This window comes from Conger conger, chromosome 11 (assembly GCF_963514075.1).
Source record: "Conger conger chromosome 11, fConCon1.1, whole genome shotgun sequence".
In the NCBI taxonomy this organism is placed as follows: domain Eukaryota; kingdom Metazoa; phylum Chordata; class Actinopteri; order Anguilliformes; family Congridae; genus Conger; species Conger conger.
This window is the reverse complement of record NC_083770.1, coordinates 4624323-4649735: the sequence shown is the minus strand read 5'-3', so window position 1 is coordinate 4649735 and position 25413 is coordinate 4624323. Positions and strand designations below refer to the sequence as shown.

General features: G+C 38.8%; 1 protein-coding gene across 1 annotated transcript in view; it reads right to left on the bottom strand.

The window, feature by feature from the left end:
• LOC133140968 (ciliary neurotrophic factor receptor subunit alpha-like) overlaps positions 1-24319 on the bottom strand; it is a 229986-nt gene extending 205667 nt beyond the window's left edge. The window contains exon 1 of the mRNA XM_061261302.1: positions 24177-24319. The gene's annotated coding sequence lies outside the window, so the exon portion shown is untranslated. The remainder of the gene's footprint in view (positions 1-24176) is intronic.
• Positions 24320-25413: the final 1094 nt, after the last annotated feature.

Sequence of the window (25413 nt, the reverse complement as noted above, 5' to 3'; positions counted from 1 at the left end):
GGCAAATATAAAGGGAAACAACTTGGGAGTATACAGGGGAGAAATGTGAGGAAGCATTTCACTGGAGGGGTCCATGAGACATCAATAAAGTGCAAGAGCCCAGCAGAATCCTGTGAGTAAATGACTTCCTTGTGTGCCCCCATTCTGGTACGTGTTTTTAAAAATAATATATAGTAACTTGTGGTATTTCATCTGCTAAGTATGTCCCACCAAGCCAAAGTGGCAGCAGCTTCTGAAGAGAGCAACATTTGCTGAAGTGTCTGCATTTACCCAGCCTTAAGAAAACAGCTATTCTCCTTGATAGAGGGATGTTTATTCATGTTGGTATGATAGAGGGATGTTCATTAAGGTTGGTATTTCATTTGTTCATTACTTTCACTCATGCTGGGAGTCCAATACCATTTGTCAGTCCGGTTACAATTTGAACCCCAATAATGTCAGCTTTATAAGCTTTAACACCGGTAATGTCAGCTTTATAAGCTGAACTGGGTGAGCTGAACTAGAAGAATTGGCTTTCAAGTGTTTTAAAACTACCACAGAGCACAGATTTCCGGTGTTTTTTTGTTTTGTTTTGTTTTTTTCTAATTCATTAGCAAACCAACTGCATTTTGTGGGTGCTGAAAATCTGCTATGGTTAAGAATCAGTATCCAGTGCAATCAATTCTCCAGTGCAACTGACTGAGCAGACCCGTTTGTTTTGACCCAATTCACATGGCCAATTAATTCTGTGTGCAGCCAGCTGAAGCTTCCCATGAGGAGTGAAGATGAATCAGGCTCACAGATGGCAAGCTATATAGCAATGGGCAATCATAGTTTCCGTGGTTTTTCAAGCACCATACAAAACATCTTATGTTCTTTATTCATCCACATTTAGTGTGGATTGTATACATTTTTACTTTTCCAATATTTAAAACTTAACATTTTACCCAGCCTTTGTACACAAGCATCCCATGTAATAGCACAAGATCACTGTAATTACAAAGAGGGTCGGTCAACTGTCAGCCTGTGCTTCTGGACTGCAGTTTTCAACTCAAACCACACATTTTTGATCAGATTCAAATCTGGAGCCTGAAATGGTGATAGCAAATCAATAATTATGTTGTGAGTTTACCATTGTTTAGGAATTTTTAGGTATGTTTGGGGTCATTGTCTTGCAAAAAAGTTACATGCAGCTAGATTTTAGCTTGGAAACCAATTAAAACAGCCCAAAAACATCACTGACCCAGCACCAAATTGGGTACCAGTGGGTATGATGCACATCTCCTTTTATGCATCTCTGTTTTATGCTAAATATACTACCGTCCCACCAAAAAATTCTATTTTCGTCTCATTTAGATATTTAAAGAATGATTGAATGAAGGTGCTGTTGTCAGATGAGACCAAACTGAACATTTCAGTCAGATACAGCATCTGGGGGGGGGGGGTTTGTGATGAGACAGATGCCCCACCATCCTCAAGGTAAGATTTGGTGGTCAGTGATGCTTTGGGGTTATTTTAATTCCAGAGGTCCAGGGGCACTGGTTAAAATAAATAGATAATGGATATAATGGATTCCATCAAGTATGAGGTTGACAACTTGGTTTTCTTCTACCACAGGGCAATAATTGTAGGTGTATTTCCAGCAAGACAATTACTACCAATATCCAAAATGCATCTGAGGCGCCAGACATCAATCAAATCAAAAATCTGTGGGCTGAACATAAAATCCAAGAGTGTGAATGATCTTCATAGAGGAGTGGTCCAAAATCCCTCTCAGTGGGCCTCGTTTATCAATATTTTCGGAATCCGTGTGCAAATGTATGTGTGATCTGAAACAAACTAACCTGGTCGTCCGGATTCATGAAAGACACCACTTTTTTTCGTATGCAATTTCGTATGTTGATAAATACCAAGTATTCATAAATCAAAGGCACATCCAAAAAATTTGTGATTAGCATAAATTGACGCCCATAAAACACCATATATGGAATTTTGGCTATTTAAAGAGGTACTCGAAAAAAGAAAAAAGCTTCTCTGAAGACAGTGGGGATTGAAATTCTGTTAATGGAAGTACAACAAGCCAAAAACCGATCAGCCATAACATTAAAACCAGTTTTTTTTTTCACGATTAAAAAGGCTTTAAACTGTATAAACTTAATAGTGCATTTTCTTGTTATTTAAATATCTTGGTACATACTGGTGTTCATGATCACGTCTATCTTGACAAGTGTTCCAGAACGTGTAGATTTTTTCATCTTTAAAAAAAATAAAGGCCCGCCATATTTAAAAATACATGGGATCTATTCCGACATAAATTTCACCACATGCAGTACCATGTAATTCCAACGGAGGGAAGAAGGGTGTAATTGATGTAGGATTAGATGCCAAAAAACTAAACTTGTAAACAAGCGCATCAGCAACATTTCCTGCCACTTCTACAGCCTACCATGATGTTTGGAGGTGTACCTTGAACTTGAAATCACCTTCATAGTTGTTTCGTAGGCGTACTAGGCTATGCCATGCTCCATACTTGCTTTATAGAATTTACTCCACTTAAGAACTAATTCATCAGGATTACCAGAATGAAACATCACCCATTTTAATGTTGAATCATGTTGCATTTTTATATGATATGAATAATTATAATATCCAGTTGGAATATTAAAACAATTTTGCCACTCTTTAGCCACACTTTAGATAAAATAAATATGATATATATATATATATATACACACACACACAGTACTGTGCAAAAGCTTAAGGCAGGTGTAAAAAAAATGCTGTAAAATAAGAATGTTAATAGTTTATTTTTGCAATTAACAAAATGCATGAACAGAAGAAGTGAATGAACAGAAGAAAAATCTAAATCAAATCAATGTTTTGTGTGACCACCCTTTGCCTTCAAAACAGCCTCAAATGCTCGATGATGTTGAGATCAGGGCTCTGTGGGGGCCATACCATCACTTCCAGGACTCCTTGTTCTTCTTCACGCTGAAGATAGTTCTTAATGACATTGGCTGTATGTTTGGGGTAGTTGTCCTGCTGCAGAATAAATTTGAGGCCAATCAGATGCCTCCCTGATGGTATTGCATGATGAAAAAGTATCTGCCTGTACTTCTCAGCATTGAGGAGACCAAATCCACAACTTCATTCGCAGAAATGCAGCCCCAAACTTGCAAGGAACATTCACCATGCTTCATTGTTGCCTGCAGACACTCATTCAAATTCTGACTCATCAATCCAGAGAACCTGCTGCCATTTTTCTGCACCCCAGTTCCTGCGTTTTCGTGCATAGTTGAGTCGCTTGGCCTTGTTTCCATGTTGGAGGTATGGCTTTTTGGCCGCAATTCTTCCATAAAGACCATTTCTGACCAGACTTCTCCACACAGTAGATGGGTGTACCTGGGTCCCACTGGTTTCTGACAATTCTGAGTTGATGGCACTGCTGGACATCTTCCGATTGTGAAGGGAAGTAAGCATGATGTGTCTTTAATCTGCTGCACTAAGTTTCCTTGGCCGACCACTGCATCTACGGTCTTCAACATTGCCCGTTTCTTTGTGCTTCTTCAACAGAGCTAAGACAGCACATCTGGAAACCTCTGTCTGCCTGGGAGAGACCTTGCTGATGCAGTATAACTACCTTGTCGTGTTGCTGTGCTCAGTCTTGCCATGGTGTATGATTTCTGACATTAAACTGTCTTCAGCAACCTCACCAGAGTTTGGCTGTTCCTCACCCAGTTTTAACCCTCCTACACAGCTGTTTCTGTTTCAGTTAATGATTGTGTTTCAACCTACATATTAAATTGATGATCATTAGCTCCTGTTTGGTGTAATTGGTTAATCACACACCTGACTATATGCCTACAAAATGGCTGACTTTTTGCAAGTGCACCAAGGAGAATTGATGCTGGTTATTTAGTGGTCACACCAAATATTGATTTGATTTAGATTTTTCTTCTGTTCACTCAATTTGTATTTTGTTAATTGATAAAAATATTAAAATTTCATCTTTTTTCACACCTGCCTAAAACTTTTGCACAGTACTGTATATAATACATATGAATACAATTTTCATTAAATTAATGTTTTGTGGTTGGTTCCATTGAAACATTAATAAAGTACAGTGTATGTCCAGCATTTGGATTTTATCTCAGCAATCATATTGTTTAGTTTTAAAAGTATTTTTGTGCATTGCCAGTCTGGGATGCCAATTGCCAATTATATTTAAAGAACTCCCCTGAGAATTAAGCATAATCAAATTGAAGGTACAATAGGTAAGATTGTGTTAAAGCATTGTTACAAGACCATTGCAAATCCCTTCCTATCATTTAAAAAGGCTCAATGATATCTTCATATTTTTAAACATCTTTTAGACATCTATCATCCTGTATACATCTGTAGCCCGGATGCTCCAGTTGTGTTGTTTTTCAGTCCATTTTAAGCATGAAAAGTCATGTGAGACAAAGCAATGCCCAATCAAATAACAAATCCATGCCACAAGTTACAGCAGATTGAACAACAGTATTGTCAATTAATATGGGTCCCTCCTTTTCTTATATCAAGTGATTGCTACCAAGAAATCAATTATAGTGAGTGAGAGCCAAGTTTTGATTGTATTTGGAGAGTAGCACAGACCTGTAGCTAGTCTACTGGCGACTGCTATTACCTCCTGAGCCAATGTCACTCCTTACATTTTGCATCTTTGCCTTAACTGAGATGGTATTTATACCATAATACCTAAATAGCTCCATTCACAGTTATTCTTTTTTTAAAAACCCCTAAGCATTGGCCCTTTTCATGACACAAGCTTGAAAATTACATGCCTAAAATAAAATGGTTACAGCCATAATTCTGGTCTCCTCTAAAAGGTAACCCTTTGGTTTTTCAGAATCATAATTTCAGAATTATTCAAAATATAACTAAAACAATGTTACAGAAGCTCAAACACAGTGAAAGTATAAGTTTTCTTTCTGACTGAAAAGATTTTCAGTTTTTGACTGAATGCAGATTATTCTGGCTGTGGCTGGTGCACTTAGAAACACAATGAAGCCACAGCCACAACAGTGGGCAAATCCCCATGACAATGACAATATCACCAAAAGTTAGCAGACGGCAAGGTCAATTCCTAAACAAATCACACCAAACCAAAGGTGCTATGTTCTAAGTAGTTTAACACATCTTCGTGTAAATACCAGGAAATTAAAGCTGAAATTCTGAACTCTTGCCTATATTTTTGTCTCCCCTTCAAATGTATTCAGTGTATTGCAAAAACAAGGGAATTGGCCTTGGTGTTCCAATACTTTTTGAGGGGACTGTATGTCTAGGTAGTTTTCCAAAAACGAAAGGAACTCCTCAAAAGGAAGTCCTCTATTCAGACATAGGCATCGCAATATACATTTTTAGTTGTAAAAATTTTTTTTGGCCATAATATCTTTTAACTGCTTTTGCCAAAGCGTAACAGTCTCAGCGTGCATATTAAAAGTGCTACAATTTCATTACACAGGTGAAAAAATGCTATGTTGTTTTATGCAATTCTAACAAACTATGCACCATTGGTAACGTAATGCAAATAGCTAAAATAATTTTGGTTGTCAATTCAATAACATGTCCATAGTCTATTCTTTGCTGAGCAGAAGTTATACTGAGGTTTCGTACACCTGGATGGGGGTAAAGCATTTTCTCTGCAACTGCATTACTATTTATTCATATAGACAGGTACTTTAGAAGTATGCAACGGTGATATAGACAACAATGATAATTTCTCCAGAGATATTGTAAGGAAACATTGGATATTCTATCAATGTTTCTCCAAGTTAGCACGTTTTTAGAATTAATAATGATTATGCATTTGGTTCACTGAACCCTTGCTGTGAAAAGGACACTGACATTATTTTATTTCTTGTAGTATGTGGATGTACATGTATAAGATAAAATAAGGAACTGTGGTCACTAAAAAAATGGCATATAAAAATAGGTTCTACAGAGTTTTAACGCTTTCAAGCGGTATATCCTGTTACCAAAGTGATTAAAAATGTCATCATGAAAAAAGTAATAAATGCAAAAAAACCCTCACTGGCGGATGAGACTTGAGGGGTTAAAGAATACATATTTCTTATCAAGCATCATCTGTCATTTATCACCCTCCCATTTATAATGATTCAGATGCTTTCACAGCAGCTGTCAATGTGAATAATTCAACATGCCTTTTCATAATAAGCTCAATCAGAGGCCAGATGTATCTTTACTTTCAGAATATAAAACTAAGAGCCTTAATTGATCTGAGCCTGTGGTAGCCTTGAGTCAAAACATATCAGGAAGGTATTTATAACCACTGTAAGAACCTGGCCCATTGGTAACTATGGATGCTATATAATTACAATTATAAAGCATGAAACATTTAATCCAGCTTTTGATTCATTACATTTTAAAAGCAATAACTCTTAAATAAATTAAAACATACTGATTCTCTCCCAGGGTTTCTCAATATGTTTTTGTTGCAGCGCACACTTCAGTGATTTTGAATAAAAGTAATGCATCCATGTATTTGAGCTTTTCAATAAAGTCCAAAGGACAGGGAAGTGAGTACCGAGAATTCTCTGCAGCCAGCGACATGCCCTTAATCATCATGATAGTAGCAGAGATAGGGATGATACGTAAGTGTAGGAGACAGCCGTCTGACAATGATCACAGTTGTCCTCATGCGGAGGTAACCCGGAGCCTTTCTTGTGCTGGTGTCTGATTCCATTTCCCCTCTGAAAAGTAGACCAGTTACATCATCCGTATCGATTTTATAACAGCTGAAAGGAAACCTTCCACTCCAGAGCACAGAGCTCTTCAGAATTTGAAACCAAAACCATACAACCTCTTTAAAAAAAAAAACAAAGTGTCACTAACATTTTGATGTATGGTCCACATCAAGGAACAAGTACTTTATAAATACTATTCTCACAGTGCCTTGGTCATTGCAGGGCTGCACAATGTGCGTAATGCTACAGCTATGAAGTCTTTCTGAAACTGGCCATTGCTGAACATAATAGTGCTCTGCTCGGTTCTGACACAAGATCAGTCATGGGGGTCCAGGGAAGGAGCATGCGATCCCTGTCCCATTCTAATTGCAATCAATTAGGAATCTGCAGAAGCATGAAATATGAGCCCTGTTGTGGGACAGCCACTGTAGATATAGACATGGGGTTTGATTAAAATCAATACCAAACTCAGGACTATGAAGGTTGCAACCAGAGTTGACCTTGCGGAGGAAATATTACCCAGGGAGAATAATCAGAAAACAGTCAGAGAGGACCTGCACCTCTGAAGTATATTTTGACAGACTCATGGTTTTCCTTTTACAGTGTGATCCAGACCCTCTCCTCCAACCTTTTTGTTCATGATAGCAACATCTTACTGCTTAAAACATTCTACCAGTGAGGCATGCACCTTTTTTAAACTGGTTAATTCTCACACCATTTTTTGTTTACATACTATGAAGCAATTTATTGTTTACATTTTTCATTTATATTTCTGCCTTCTTCCATTTTTTAGTTAGTCCATAGTTAGAATACGGGCCATTATAACAGGCTGAAATATACTCGATATGCATATGAAGACTTCAGGCACAAAAGCCACTAAACGTCACTTCCATGAAAAATGAGATAAATATCATGTGAAAGATAATCAAATACTTTTGCTTGCAAAACCGCTAAATCCCACACTTAAGCTATTCCAAAACACGGTTTGTTGGCATAAACCGCTAAAGGGCGGTTGTGCTCTTTGGCAAAAAGCCGCCATGTTCACGGCGTCAATCAGAAGACCTGCCAGTTCCATGCCAAATTAACATTAAATAAGATGGAAAACTTTGATGAAATGGACGAACCTGTGGTGGTTTCACCGTCAGGCAAGCGGAAACGCTGTCAGCCAAGTAATTCTGCCCGTTCTAAGGAATTTCCAACCCTACAAGCTGGAGTGCAGAGCCAAAAGAACAAAAACTGTACCACTGTCCGGAAACCTAGGGACTGTACTGCATATATAGAGAATATGCAGCATACAGTCAGCTCCAGAATTATTGACACCCTTGATGAACATGAAGGAAAAAGGTGGCATATAATAAACAACACTGATTATAATCCATATTTTATTGTTCAATAAAAGAGACAAGGAGCTGAACTGTTTTTGTATTTTTACCAATGCACCATCTATAGAATGAGCCACAGCAAATGGGAACCGTTGCATTGTTTGTTTCCATGGTACTGTGTAATTTAAAACGGCAAAGTAGGCTACTTAATAATTGCCTACAAGCGAGTTTTAAAATGAACACAAATGAGAGAGCAGTGTGTGCATATATGCCTGCATTGTCAACAAACTACAGGGTAATACCTAACTTAACCCATCGTATTCTGCTGCAAATGATAAGATACTTTTTTTTAAGCCAGAACCTGATGTGATACTCTTACCTGTCAATGTTGTCTACTGGATGGAGCAAAGTAAGTTTTCAACATAATTTGGGCACATAAGGGTTAAAACGTCACAGTTTTGGACACTTTTGGGGGCCAGGGATCATAGACAGCCATCTGTAAAACTTTGGTATATTCATGGAATGCTTTCATCGTTTATAATGTTTCCAGTTTGATCCTTGGTGATTTTGCAACAGTTTCCGCTGCCTTGTCCAAACAGGTGGACTTAGAGATTGCTGCAAAAAAAAGCACAGATGGACATAGCGGGTTTTGTATATGCAATTTCAATTTAGAATGATTTAATTTAGCATTTTATTCAGATGGAATTTTCTGTTTAGATATTGTGGCTGCAGCATATTTAAAACTGAGTTGCCCAGCACTAGATAAGGACATCTCAAAAATTTCATAATAATCATAACAAATGGTGGTGGAAGAGTGTTATAATATTTCTTGTGACACCTGGTCTGCATCCCTGATATCCACTGTATTATTGCCAGGCTGACATTCTCAGCATAGAGATTAGTCACATTTTACCACAGATTCTAATGTAGCTGTCGGTTATGTAAACAAGTTTGCAGAATATTAACAGAATATTAAAAATGCTGAACCGCCAAATGCTGTGTGTGACAGGATGTCAACAACTCAAAGAATCTGTAGAGATACTGTTCAATCTGAACTTTTGAATGTCATTATTATCCATGTAGATTTTCCATTATATACAGAGACAGAACTGAAATAATGCTTTTGGAAATGCTTGGTAGTTGCTAAGTAAATAGATTACAATTTTCTTCCCAAAATTCACAGCTCATACCCTTCTGCATGTTATTAAAGCAGATGCAGATGTAGAGAAAAACAAGCAAAATTAAATAACTTGCCAAGTGGTTTTCTGTATCACAAAGTTCACTCATTTTAAATTGGGGTACATCACTATGGTAACATATGCTGCATAGTTAACCTGGGGCCTGCATTGCAAAGCAGGCCAAGAGGTTCTGGTATCAATAATTTGTTTGTTAATAATTTGTCTGCCAATATTTTGCATTGAAACTATTCACACCTGCTGCAATGCGAAACAATTTGAAACAGTTTGTGTTCCATTTCAAGGGTAGTTAAACAGTCCATCCATAACAGAATAGGCCACATTATCTCAGCAAACAATTTAAAAGCCTAGCCTATCAGGGATCACAAAATCTACACAATAAGAAACTTTTTTGGGGAACCATATACTTTTCATTGGCAAAGCATGTGCAGACAACTAAAACATCCTATTCAATTCCCTGCTCTTCTCTTTCCATTTTCTTTCCTCCATGGTGGCTGCCTCTGGTTAGCAGTAATCTACTGTGGGCCCCGTTTTGTCTTCATTCTTTTATCGCCTGTCAGGCACAGGGACAGAGGAACCAATCGCAACCCAGTTCTCGGCAGAGAAGGTTTTTGTACTGAAAAGTTTAGGGTCGATACAGGCAATGGTCGAACACCAGCAAACAGAATCAATGCAGATAGTCAAGTTTGTAGTCAAAGAGGCAGGCAGTGGATCATACATATGTAGGCAATCAGCATAAACAACAAAACACAGTCCAAAATCCGTAATCCAAGAAGTCAAGCGAGGTCCAATAACAGGTAATCCAAACAGGCATGAAAGGGCAGATACGCAAAGCGAAGTCAGGGTACACAAACCAGGTCAGAACAAGAAACAGGCAGGCAGAAAAATGCTGCAAAGTATGGTCGGGACACATGACAATCTGGCAAAGAACTGAACAAACAGGCAGGCTTAAATACACAGACAATTATCCACAACAAAAAACAGGTGTGAGTGATCAGAGATTGATAACGCGGTGAGTAACTGATTATGGAGACTGAACAGAGACGACACTCAAGAACAAAGGTCATACAAAAGGAAATGCTAGGAGACAGGGCCACGGTACGTGACAGTCGCCTACAGATGACAGTAACATACGCAGCTATCCCTGGTCTAAAATTACTTGGGCAAATACACAATCTATCAGGTAGAGCTGTACACCAGCTTGTTAATGCAAATATTTAATCAGCCAATCATGTGGCAGCAACTAAATGCATAAAAGCATTCAGATGTGGTCTAGAGGTTGAGCTGTTGCTCAGACCAAATGTTAGAATGGGGAAGAATTGTTATTTAGGTTCTGAGTTTGCAGAGAATGGTGTGAAAAACTAAAAACATCCAGCTGTTCTGCGGCCAAAAACACGCTATTAATGAGAGAGGTCAGAGGAGAAGGGCCAGACTGATCAAAGCTGGCAGGAAGGTGACAGTAACACAAATAACCACACATTACAACAGTAGCATACAGATGAGCATCTCTGAACTCAATGTGTCAAACCCCTAAGTGGATAGGCAACAACAAGTAGAAGTAAAAAAATATAGGTCTAATAAATACCTAATAAAGTGCTCACTGAGTGTGTATTGTTTGTGAGGTAACTGGCTATGGAGTTGACAATAACCCATGGGATCTTGTATGATAGCAAGGTGAGCATATTGCAGACATTTATAAACCATCCATCCCCATAGTGTATTTGTTCTGCTATGCTTTCCCCCTTTATAGAAATTGTCCTTCCAGTCATATGCATTTTATAAAAGAGTAGGCATCATTATATCGCGACGCAATAACCATCAGAACTGGTCCACCTGGATGTTGTGTAGCATGGCAGTGTGGTGACGTCTGTCAAGAAGACATTATGATTGGACCAATAAGTCATATTGCAAACAAAATCTAGCAAAAAATGAACCTGCGCTGAATAAAATTAAGGTCACATTTTTTAAAATGAAGAGGAGTTTGTATTTATTTTTCAAAGTGTGATTTTTTTCGTGTGACAGAATTGTGGTCAATGTGCAAAGGTGAGAAATCGCTGTAGTTCAATCCATGCCATGCTGCTATTAAAGACACTTTTGTAGACACTGCCACAATGTCCATTTTCACTTAGTAAGTTGATAATCACCTTTGTGATGTGAAGTTTCCCAAAGAAACCCTGGGTATGTTAAGCTTTCAGATTGGCAGGGCGGCAAGTGGCTTTGATGACAGGAATCAACACAAATGAAAGGAAAGAAGTGGAAAGGAGGTAATTGGAGCTTTATGCATTTAAATAAAACATTTAAATAGAAATTCTACCATTTGAAGAAGAAACAGAGTCATCTGGGGTGTTCTTTGTGTGGACCTCTCCTGCTAAAGCTCACTGTATCATTGAACGCTCTCATGGAGTAAAGCATAACAGCAAAACCTTGTGATGAATATGTGCAATCACTCACACCGACTTTGAGTTAAAATCTTCTTTTGGATCATTTATTAATTTCTAGTCTGAGTGTTGTACTTGTGATTTACCATGTGAATGCCTACTCTGATTCAGTGGCTATTACACTGTCCGTATAACGGAAACAGATAAACACATGGGATTACTCTCGGATGCCTCCTGTCCATAAGAAGAGAGAATATCTAGAAAGGTCAGAAAACTTGACTACAGAAGCAATTGGTCATGCCAAGCAGACCGCAGCTGGCTCTCGGCAACAGGGGAGGACTTTCAAAATGCAACTTTTTGTTTTTCATGTCTAAATTGGAGTAAAAAAGCATTCAGTAGAAGTGTGAAATGCTTTGCAGGAAAGTGCTGAGATGTGTGGCAGGAATGCGGGCTGCCGTGACAACACTGCCTTGCCCCTAGCAGTGCTGCACATAAACATTTCAGGATGAATTTTGTGCAAGTAAGACAAGAATCACCTCAAAGACATTAGCCACAAATAAAACAAGCATGTTAATCCCTTCAGGGCCAAAGTTGCACTTTTAGAAGCCTAGCTGTCAGTGTTGGTGGTAATCTATTTTTACTGCTTCGAATGTGAGCCTTTTGTTCTCATGTGGACCAGTCCAATTACACTGCAGTTCATCATGGGGAATTAAGAGAATTTATCACTGATCTTAGATCAATCCATTACACATAATGGCACATGGAATTACATAAAGACTACTTTAGTAAATGCTGTAGTTTGGATATCTATTATAAAATGTTAAAGTATTGTGACTTATACTCACCGAGCACTTTATTTACTTTATTACACCAACTTATTCATGCAATTTATTCAGCCAATTGTATGGCAGCAGTGCAATGCATACAATCTTGTAGATACAGGTCAGGAGCTTCAGTTAATATTCACATCAAAAAGTGACTTTGACCATGGAATGATTGTTGGTGGCAGACAGGGTGGTTTGAGTATCTCGGAAATGACTGATCTTCTGGGATTTTCTTGCACACTAGTCTCTATAGTTTACAAAGAATGGTGCAAAAAAAAAAAGATCCAGTGAGCAGCAGTTCTGCAGACAGGTTAATGCCTGGTTAATGAGAGACTGGCCAGACTGGTCAAAGCTGACAGGAAGGTGTCAGTAAAGCAAATAACCACATATTACAATAGTGGTATGCAGAACATAAATATATAATTAGTATATTGTTTGTACCCATTAACAAACTTGTGATGGTCAGTAACCATCTATGTCTTCTGAATTGACGGGGGATTGGAGGGATTTTGCACGTTTGTTACCTCATTTTAAACTCTAGTGAAACAGGAAGTGATGGAATGATACAATATAGTTCCTTTAGACTGAGATTAATTAAATTAAACCGAAACTAAATAGCAAATGTAATTTTGTTTGATTTTCTTTATAATAATTGTTAGGGGTGCCAATAATTTGGTTTATATATATATAAATATATATATATATTAAAAATACAATACAAATAACACTCTTTTTTCCAAGATGAATTAAATTGGCCTCATACAAGGCCCTGTAATGTTAATTATCACAAGCATAAATGGTACCATTTTGATGTTTGCAACAGAAATTTTGAGTTTAAAAACTACCTCACAACAACCTTTTTTTGGCATCATGCTGTGAGCAGATCAACGCTTGGCACAGGGTAATTGCCACGCTGATGAACTTAATCAGAGACCCAATCAATTTCACACATCCATATGTCAAACATCTCCCCAACATATTCATCAAGCTAATGCCAAGGCTCAGCAGGCAGCATGCTAAAAATTCATAATCACGTCCAAGCGTCATTCTTACATCATGCCGTAACAATTCCATCATATTATGTAGAGGAAAGTGCAGAGGAACTAGCAGTATACAGGTCCTTTCTTGTACATATTACTAGATTTAAAGCATTTTGACATATATTATTAGTGAGTCAGATTGTAATCCGATGGCTAGATAGCTCTACGAGCTCAATGCACGACCACGTTAAACTAACTAACTAAAATGGTAACATAAACTCACCATGTTCCAAACCCCAAGTTAGCACGCGATATTCTGAACAGTGCAATTTTCATGAGGAATAAATACAAAACTACTACCACATCAGCATTGCTTTTTATGTGTGTGTAAAGTCTAATTCCATTTGACCATACAGTGACATGGTGATGGTGCTCTACTGTGACATTGTGGTGGAGAAGCGGTTGCTAACGAAAGATTACGGGCAGGCTTATATGGCTCAGCCAAAAGTGTTCCTTGTAAAATTGTTCTCGCACCTACACACATTATTTTATATAGATGGTGTCAGTTTTTAATTAATGTTAAGATCAACCAGATAAATATTGAATAAAGATTTGCCTGTAAAACAGAGTGCAAAACTGTCGTAGTTGTGGTTCAGTTGCTGTTCGGGGTTTTTGAACATCGTGGGCAAACGCGGTCTTCTGAACACAGGGAAGTTGTGTAGTAATTTGTCCATACAATTATTGCTCCAATTCACATCAATCAAAGTGTTTTAGTGTCTGAGAGAGTCAATAAGCAACTATAATCATGAACCACATTCGGGAGTTCGGGTCTGGCACATGGGACACAAACATTCATACTCACCAATTTAATTTATTTATAGTTAAATTGTAAAAATAAACGGATGTGCTACAAAACTATGCAAAATGTGATACAAAACAATGTAGGCAAGAATTTCGTGAATCAGAGTGACCACAAGTGTACAAAATCTGAGGGTGATAAGCAGAACTAATAAAGCTCTATCAAGCAAAATGTAAGCAGTGTACCCTTAGTGTCTCCAATATATCCCGTTGTGCATTTCTGTATATCACATAGTCCACTACTAATCAACTGTATAACACATGAAACTCACTTCTGCAACAATTCCAAGTGGGAATTACATCAACATCAATTCATCAGCATTTGATCTTAAAATAGGGGTGCAAATACCTACCAAAAACCTGAAAATAAATCAAATGTGTTTTGTCCATTATGAAGCATATACAATTGCCCTTTATGGTGGGAATGTTTTGTTGCAAGGGGATTTCAACACTCAATTTTCATTGTGAATGGCATGAATTCTAACAAACCATGCTACTATAATCCCCCAATACAAACATACCTAGAATGAGCCATTGTCTATTATGCCCAATGCAGATATAACGATATCAAAAATACGACACAATGTAAGAAAACAAAAGTGTTACAAGCAGGAATATGTACCTCTTCATCCTGTTCATATCATAGACTTCATACTTCATTTTTCTCTGACTCATTCCTGAGACCCATTTTTCTCTCCATACAAATGAGTTGCCAACAGTAAAATATTTGAAGCCAGAGAAAACAACAATTACAACTAATGCCTGTATATTATGACTTAATGTTATGCTCCACGTTTAGAATTATGCATGCCATACACTTTTGGAAAGCTTCTACTGTCCTCTACTGGATAAAATGAGTTCCCAATCAAACCAGCGTAAAACTACAGTGCAAAAAATTGGGCACCCCTGGTTTAAATGTCTGTTACAAAGAATCTGTATGTGATCGAAAGCAAATCTGAACCCTAAAGGGTACCGAGTTAAATATGATTTCCGCAAATTCTAAAGCTATATCTGCTATTTCCACTGTCAGAAACATAATTAGAAAATGTACGATAAATGGAACAGTTGAAGTCAAGGCCAGGTCTGAATGGCCCGAGACCTGGTTAGAAATGTTCAGAAGAACCCACACATCACTGCAAAAGAGTAGCAAACACAGGTCTAGCTGTTCACAGTTTGACTTGGAAGCATGCGGGAAGAACAGATTTTTAATCACGGACTGGGGGGTTCTGCTATTGGGAAAATATCTCAACATGGAAATCCATATTCTCGGTTTTGTAATCACTCGCTTATATTGAGTTTTAGGTGTGCATTGTAATAGGAGCGAGCCAGAATGCAAGTCCGCATTGGTCACTCTTAGCTTTCACAGATTGGTTAGTGGTTCTTTTATGCAGATATGCTTTACTCACAAGCACACACAGTAAAATCAGTATACGTTGCATCCCTTCTCATAACATGTTGTGCTTTAAAAAAACAAAACATTTTCAACTCAAATGGGTGGCCTACTGAAATTTTAAATGGTTATCTTCAATTCAATATGGGTACAGAGGTGTAAAATGGTTATCTTCAACTCAGTATGGTTTGTATGGTAGCATTTAGTAAGTAAAGGGACTATTCCAGGGTTGAGGAATAGTACGCGACCATTTTATTTTGGGTATGTCATTTTCAAGTGTGTGTTAAGGAAAGGTGACAATACTTAAGGAAAAAGGTCGAATCTAGGTCAATGTTAGCTACAGTCAAAAAGCTGTTTACATCATGGTTTGAGAAAGCAGCATTTTTAATAAATTGTTTCTAACTAATGGTTTAAATCTGCTTTTACCAACAGGATACTTAAATGACAGGTTTGTTTGATTTTAATGAAGGAAACATTGGCTAGGCACTGGGAGTATCAGCCAAGACCCACCCCTTTCCAGCCACACAGTACAAGAAAGTCAGCCAGACATTTCAGTCACATGCTATAAATTAAAGGCAGGCTGGTCACTGGGCCTGTACAAAAATCTCAATGAGTAAATACAAGAACTGTAACAATACAATCAAGGAACATGCATCTCATTTGAAAAGTCCCTTGGTGATATCAAATGAAATACAACCATTTTGTGTAGATTATGTTAAACAGTCAATTTTATAAAATTGACTTACAGTGGACTTAAATATGTCTGGACATGGTAAATGTCCCCAGCTGGTTTCATTTACAATCATATCGATCCTCTTCTTTTTTTCCCCATCTTTCACACACACATTTATTTCCTTTTCATACTTCTCTTTACCCCTCGACATCCGGCATGTTTGAAGTAGTGTCAAGGGAGTAGAATACCATCTGGAAAAATGCACCTTCATATATATTGACTCCGTATATTGAATGCATTTCTTAATCTCTATAAGTTCAGCTAGCAACAGTTGTATTCAAGAGGGAGGTGCCCACTCCTCAACGTGACCTTCAACGGGTTTCAAATTTCAGTGACAGTGGATAGAATAATGTATTCTGTACTCAACATCAAAAAAGGAAAAACTAAAAATCTCTTAGCTAAAAAACTCTTTATTCTTAGCACTATTATTAATGTGCTATGTCCTGCCTATGCAGATATACTTTTTTTTCTCTGCTGTTTGTAGCTATGCCTTCAGTTTGCCCATGCCCGTGCCTTGCCCCATTTTGCTTAATCATATTGTTCTTCCAAATATGATAAATCTCTGTTAGACATTTTGTTTTCCAGTTACCTTCCTTGTATAAACAAGCCAGTTGGTATTGATGCTTTCAACTTGCATGGAAAAATATATAGATTTATTTAGGCCAGAAGTATGTCCAAAACATTTCATGTTAACATTTAGACAAATCTTTGTGCAATGATTTATTTATTGACTTTTTCCCTGAGGGTTGTATTTATGAGCACATTAGAAAACGACCATTTTCAAATTTGAATCAATAGAACAACCTTTTAAAGTGAATTGTCAAGTCTTCTGGAAAGAAAAATTGGAAAGAAAATGCACAGGCAGCAGGGAGAACCTATTCCCTTCAGAAAGCAGTCTGATCGTGGTATGTCCACCAGTATGAAAACAGCCTTTGTCCACCTGGAGGGGCTAAAACACTTGTGATAATGCTGCACAATGTTTTGCCGTTTCAAACAATTACAACTTTTTGGGAGTGTACTAAAGCAGGAAAAATGTTTCAGTTGATTGTAAAGGAATCTGCTTGCTGTTGTTGTACTTGGAGCTTGTAACCTTGGGGTCTTTGCTTCACAGCACGCCTTTATCAAAGCACTTCATTGGCCGTGTAGGTGAAGTTTTCATCTATCACCAGAGGGTTGTAAGGGCAATTTCCAGACATGTTTTCAAAAAACATTCCCAACACCATTCATAATCAATAATATAGCATGTTAATGTCAGATATTAAAATACATGACATCATTAGTGAGGTAAATGTGCTTAAATTCCAGCTGATGGAATGTTATCCCCATATTGACACTGTCAGGTTTGAACTTAGGTCAGCTTACATTTTTTTTTAAATGGTTATTATTGTTGTTATTATTAATATCATAATTTTTGTTATTGTTATTATTATTGCTGTTGTTTTGCCGTTGCTTACGAAACGTAAGCGAGCAATGCTTTCATTGCAGCAAAACTGGAGGGAAGGGAACCCGGCCTGTTCTCTGTTCAGTATCCAAATCACAAGTTTTGTTAGATTTCTGAGGCTGCAGAATGAGCCGTTTCAGGGGCTACAGGGACTGTGGAAGGCACATGCTAGCCTTTGGGGTGTTGTTCGGATTCCTTCTGGGTCCAGTTTTTTAAGTGCCTGCATGATTTGTATGTACTGCTGTGGCCCACACAACATAAAGTGCATTTGAAAATCCACACCATATGGCTATGTTAAGGCTTTCCTGCAAAACTCAAGAGTGCAACTAGACCACTCGAGCTGTTACGGGGCCTTCTGGCGTGTGAGCGCATTGTGTTGTCTTCACTTTACAGGTTCTTCAGTTCAGGGGCGCAGGTACAGGGATGCAAATGAAAGGAAAACAAACCTGAAACCCTTCTAAAATAACCAATGTCATAGCATACTGAGTGAGCAATAGGCAGCTTTTCCCATTGCCAAGATTGAAACTGATATTTTATACAGTTACATGCAATACAAATAGAAGATGGTATGCCATTTTAAAATCATTTAAAAATATTCATGTTGGCCTATCAAAGACTTTAAAAATCCCTTGTTTTTGGATTTTTTTAATATTATCATATATGCACTTTGTTTTTTTGTTTTTTATTTATTAGCTTTACAAAAACATTCTCAACTGCTTCTCAAATTCTTTCCTTTGTAATTTTGGAAATAAGCTGGGTGTTTTCTGAGGAGGGAATTTGTGTGTGTGTGTGAGTGTTGGGTGAGGAAGTCCCACTTAAAAAAAATTCCTGGTTGTGCCCTTGGGACCAATAGAATTCCTAGCATGAGCAACAAGACTTTTATTTTTTTCCTGGATGAGAAAGTATAGGTGGTAAACTCATAAGGATAGCCAGGAAAAATGTACATAAACTAATAGTTTCAGGATGGACACAGTCAGGATTTTACCAGCATCAGATAAATCCCCATTGGGACACATTTTAATGAAAAGAATGATACACCGTGCAGATATTATTGAAAAGGAGCGATTAAGCAGCAATTCCAGTTTTCCACCATCTGCTATAATTTATAAGTTATCATTGCTAACAACACGAGATGAGATTGGCCCCAATTCCAGCAAACCATGATGCCCTTTGTCCTTAGCTTTGAGCCAAGAATTTCAATCATTTACAGTCCCCACTATCTGGTGCCTCGAATATACCATAAAGAATTTATATAACTGTCAAACTAACTGTCGGAACTTATTATTGGAACAATAACAATAGACTGCTAAGCACCACAGCACAGTATAGCAGTCCTAAGTCCAAATCAACAATTATCTGTTGTAAATGAAGTGATTTAAGGTTATTATTTTTCAGGTAGGTGGGTTTTCTCCCTATCCAGAAGAAAGAATGATGAAGTTAGGGTTCCGTGAGTAGCAGGTTACCATTAAACACTTTGTAAATCACAACAAACTCTGAGTGCATGAGGCAGGGGTTTGTGCATCTTTATATTATTACAAGTTATTTGTATGTCAACATAAAAATATAGGCAGTGAGGTCCATAATATATTGGACATATGTTTTCATGATTTGGACCTGTACTCCATAATTCTAGATTTGTAATAAAGCAATGCACATGTGGTTAAAGCGCAGATCCTCAGCGTTTATTGCAGGGCACTATGTGCAGAATAGCTGCAGTGCTACACACGGCAGTGTACAGTAGGATGTTCACACCGCCCCTCCCCCACCCCCATTTCAGGGCAGCATCATTTTTGGGACAAAAATGGCTTCACACACCTTTTTTGTGTTAAGTATGTTCAACTGCCTCAGTGTGCACATCGTAGGCCAAGGAAGGCCTCTGCAGTAAATGACTGAACCACTGCCAGCTTAATGAAGAAAAAACCCCAAACACCTGTCTGACAGATCAGAAACACTCTTCAGGAGGTAAGCATGGATGTGTCAGTGTCTACTATCTTCAGAAGACTTAATAGAACTATAGAGGCTGCGCTGCAAAATGCAAACCACTAGTTAGCCACAAAGCAGGGTCGCCAGGTTATAGTTCACTAAGCAGTACCCAGAAGAGCCTGCAGTACTCTAGAAAAAGGTCTTGTGGACTGATGAGACCAAGATTAACTTTTGATTGATTATCATGGGGGAATGGTTGCAATGAATTAAGTGAGTGCTTGCATGCATGGCTGCTAAAGGCACTGGCTCATTTGCTTCATTGATGATGTTACTGCTGATGGCAGCAGCAGAATGAATACTGCAGTGTACGGAAGTCTCCTATCTGCTCAAGTTCAATCAAATGGCTGCAAACTCATTGTACCATCCTACAGCAAGACAATAATCCCAAACCTATTGCTGAAGAAACAAAGAACATTTTTCACCGGCCAGTTCAGTCACCTAATCCAGTCCAACTAATTTAAGGCAACTAAACTACAGGCCTGGCAGAGCATCATCAGTGATGTACTAACCATGACTACTTTCATTTACCATTTTTTAAATTCCCGATAATAAAGGCTAAGAATCAGCAGTTTAACCACGTGTGAAGTGTTTCATTACAAATTGTGGAGTAAAGAGCCAAATCTAAATATAATATGTATTTGTCCCAAACATTGTGGAGTTTACCGTATATAAATATATTCTGATATAGGAAATAGATCTAAATGATGTTTCATGCACTTTTATGAAAATGTTCCACCTTTCGCTACACTGCACTCATAAAGGACTCTGGTATACACAGCCTTTCTGGCCACACCATGCCCCCAGGTACGTATGATTCAAATTCATGTTTAAAATGATAAAGAAATGATTAAGCATGTAATACAAAACACATCACTGCACTGATCATGGCCTTATAAATACCCATGTCCTTCAGAAGTTATAGCTGAACATACTATAAGGCCGCAATAGTAGGGCAGAAAACCTGGTTTGGCAGCGATTAGCCCCCATTCAGCCTTCCATGTCCTTCACTCTGGGGTGTGACTGCCCCTGGATGGCCTCTCCAAGACCTCCAAACCTTAGATCATTCACGGCAGCATAACAGTAACCACTTTCACACTCATCTTTAAGTTTCAGCCATCGATACTAAACTGCCGTCAGACTATGCTGTTGCTGGCATCAAGCAGGAAATGAGCACAGTGTTTTTAATCTACTTACACCCATGCTTCATGTGTTACGTTTCAAGTACTTTTCCCCTGCTTTTGTAAAGCGGGGTCACTTACACCTGCTTGCACTTGGGTTGCACCAACGGAACTGAAGCTGATTCCAAAACACGGTTTGGTGCAACACTATAATCCCATACAGGGATTTTTGCCGGCTCAAATATAGCTCCGGTTTTGCGCCCATATATATATATACGTATTTAAACTATGTTTTGACAACTGGGCATTGCAGAAAATGCACCATAATTACAAATGACAACAGTGAGGCTTTAAAATTGATAAATGAAGTACCACACAACTGTTCAAAAACACAATTCTTTGTGGCAGTGAACTCAAGTATTTTGCATGAAGTACACATCTAGGGGTACATAAGGGAATTGTGATTGCCAAGAAAAACAAATTTGATATTAAAATATGAATTTGCCTCAGCAGGATGGCAAAGAATAGGCCGCCCTGTTGTTTAACAACAAATAAACTGATGTCCATTATAATTAACACAGAATAAAATGAAGCATTGTTATAAATACAAGTTTAGTATGTTGTGGTTGATTCTGGCGTGAGATAACATTTTAAAAATAATATGATTTTTTAAAGATATATTTTAAACCCTGTTTATAATTGGTCTTGGTATTGGTATTGCAAGACATTCTACAAAATGCATTTTCCTCAATATATGTTCTTTTGAAGGGCAAATAAATGAGTTTTTCTGTTGCTTTTCAGTGCTCTTTATTGTGATATGGAGGAATACTTGGAAAGGCTAGACTGCAAGGTAATGATGCCAGAACAATGTGATTCTGCCCAAGATAAAAATTAAATGTATTTCCCTACCCAACATATATTCTAGTTTGTTCTCGTACTTTGTCTTAAATATAAAAACAAACCATAAAAAATGACAGCAATGTTGCCAGTGAAGACGATTTTTTAAAAATGGTGGAAAAGTATAAATCCTGTCTTTTAACTATATACTGTAAATACTGTTATTTTATGGCTATGGCTAGCCATTAAATAATGAGTTGTTGCTATTATTCTACACAACTTTGCAAGTGTTCTGAAAAAAACATTATACCATATATTTTTGTAGTATCTAGCAAGAAATCTATTTTAAATATTTCCTAATGTCATCAGTTAGCTTTTACTCTTGTGACAAATTATATCATCTCACTCCTTCTCCATACAAAATCACTTTCTCTTTCTGCACAGGGTGCCTCACCTACTACATCTATAAACGGTGTTATATCTGTGTGCTGGTGTGTGCGACGGTGTGTGCGTGCGTCCGGGTGTGTATGTCCACAACAGACAGGATCAAAGAGATTCAAGTGCGCAGAACAAATAACAAACATAATTCCACTCTGGTGGAAATTGAACCGCTGTTCGTACGGTTTGCTTGTTTTGAACAGCGAAGCCTTCACGGGGGGACAGAAGCTCTCGAGATTCTCAGAGCACCAGCTTTCAATTTGTAGAGTTTGTGTAACTTAGGGCGGAGAACATCTGTCAACCTTCTCTTTCTGATCGGCTCAAATTGACATCTGTGTAGAGCTGTTTACCCAAAGGGTAAGTATGCTAAGGGAAATATTATGCTAGTTTCGTTTTACCTTTCTAATGTTTACATAAAAAACAGAGGAGGGAACGATTGAGGAACGGTCGGAGGACGTGCGAGGCTCATCCGCGCGGTGTCTGTTCAACCTTTCAAAAAGAAAAACGGAAAGCCCCCCCAATGAGCACTGTGACCAAGAGCTGTGGACACCAGCAGCAGAAGTATCGCCTGCGCTCTCCATCGCACAGAAAGATTCCCATGCCTTGTGTATCTGCTTGGCAGCGATGCGAGTGTACAAATTAGATAAAACCTTCGGAGGGCACAGAGAGGATGCCACAGTGGAATCTGGACTATCCCCATTTTCTCTTATTGACCAGGAGACTGACTTAGTATGTGTGATCCCTCGCCCTCCTAACCCTGGTTTGTCAGACCACAGTGTCCATATTAAGAAATATGAAAAGGAAGCAAATACTAAGATCACTGGACCAATCTTGTAAAGCAGCTAGTGACCAAAATGTAGTGTGGCATTTGTCATCGGTAGAAATCATGCTGGTGGGCTAAATTAAGAGAATTTTTTTTTTTTTTTTTACTCCAATTTCCAAGAAATTTCCATTACTAATGCATCTCCTTTAGCCTATCGAAGCTGCCCTTTTATTGCACTGTGTTGTACAGGCTCTGAGACAGTGGTTCTCCGCAGGAGAGAAGCAGCGCTGGGTGTTTTTTCCAAGTGTACTCCCTCACACTCCCACAAGCAGGAGACCAACAGGGGCTACTGTGGGACTTTGGAAACCAGCAGAGAGAGTGAAAGTGAGAGACAGAGAGAGAGAGAGACAAAGATGGAGAGAGTGAGAGAGACAGAGAGAAAAAAGACAAGAGGAAAAACCTCAATAGCTAAGAAAGAGGAGAGGGAGAAAAAAAAGGATTTCCGCTAAAACTAATCAATCAAAGATTGATAATGGCTTCCCCGCAGGAGCGTTGACATGGGGTCAGGTCGTCCCCTGACCCCCGGCTGCAGGGCAGAGCTTCCCAAAGACACAGAGATAATGGAATCCTAAGCTAATTGTCCAGCTTGTGTCAGTGCTTTCAATGCATTCCACTTTAAGTCTAATTCCTGTCTTATTCCTCCCCCTCTCCCCTGCCCCTCTCCCCTGCTCCTCTCCCCCTCTCCCCTGCTCCTCTTTGCCTGCTTTGTCGTGGCTGCTCCGTGGTGTCCTTCTCGGAGAGGCACGAATCGCACTTTCTGCCCCCGAGAGGTCCGTCAATGCTGCGCATCTCCCGCAATTTGTACCGGAATCGCTACCAAAGGCAGCGAGGAGAACTTGTCCCAAACAAACAGAATGACCACCCAAAAGGCGACGGGTGGGCTTTGTTGGGAATAAAAATGTGGAATAAAAAAAAAAACAACAATGGAAAAAAAAAACAATGAATGAATGAACTGAAACCGTAGCAAATGACACTCGTTAATTATCTCCCGGAGGCGAGGACAGCAACGCCGCAAAACTACAAAGGGAACACAGAGTCGCTCTGTGACATTAAGTGGCACAGAATCCACAGAGTCCTATAGAAAGCAGCATGAGCAGAAGACATAAAAGCAGTAAACACTGAGTACTCACTTAAATAAAGCGGTGACTCGCTGTTCTCTCTCCCGCCCGCTCTCGTCCTCCTCTGTGGGGGTATGTGCGCGTGTGTGTGTGTGTGGGGGGGAAAGCTCCGGCAGAGAAAGTTAGCGGTGCGATCTGTGACTGTATCTTGCTGCGGCTTGCGCTGCACTGACTGGGGGGGGGAACCGAAGCACTTTTAAACTCACACAAGTGCCCCATGTGACCAGCCGCGCCGTGCGAGAGCGCAGGAACCGGGCCTCGCTGCTCCCTCTAGCCACGGTCTGTGGAAGTGAACGCCGCAGGCACTCCAGGGCACACACAGGCACACCGCTATCAGGGACCAGTGGAAAAAAGCAGGGGTGATTCGCTGTGCTTTTTTTGTGAATGATTTGCACATATCAGCAGTCTTTCAGAATTCCGCCTCAGCTCTCGACCGTGAATTCTGCCATCCAAAGGATGTTTAATATCACTTCAGATTAATATAATATCAGATTGGCTTGTGTGTCGTCTCGTTTGGTTTCCGGTGCATTTTGTTACTTATGCATGCAAGACTTTGATATAGCTTATTGAATCTTTACATGCATATTGACTATTTAATATGCTAGGAACCAATAACTATAAATAGAAATCCAATATTGATAAATATAAATGGAATTAAAACTACTACTACATACATTATATGGACACTAAGGGAGGAATATTTGCAGTAATACCTCTTTTAAACTTCTTGCAAAGTAGGGCATTCTCTTTCTGAAGTGCCTGTTTGAGCTGTGAGACCATGCTAGGCAAGTCTGTCGTCAGGCTTCACAGAATTTGGTTATACTAATGTGGAATTATGTTAAAACAGCATGATGTCAGAGACTGCAATGCCCTGGAAGAAATGCAGAAGATGATGTGTCAGACCGCATTATCTGGTGTGGAGTGCTTGGAGTCCATGACGGTGTATTCTTGTTTGTTAAATAAATGAAAAAGAAAGGTATCCCTCCGGTGCAGTGTCACTGCGAGGTTTGGAGGCATGCTGATATCTCAAAGCTGCTCGTTGTGAAATGTTCATTTGCACAAGAATACTCATGCCAAGAACAATCTTACACCAGGCATCTTTAATAATGGACTTTTATTTTGAAACGCTTTTTGCATTTGTTTCGGGTGCAAGCATTATCCTCAGTCTTTTATTAATCCAGTTCAACAGAAATGCCCCCCCTCCCATTTTCTATACCTTCATCTTCAACTCCTTACGTTCCTGTGTTGT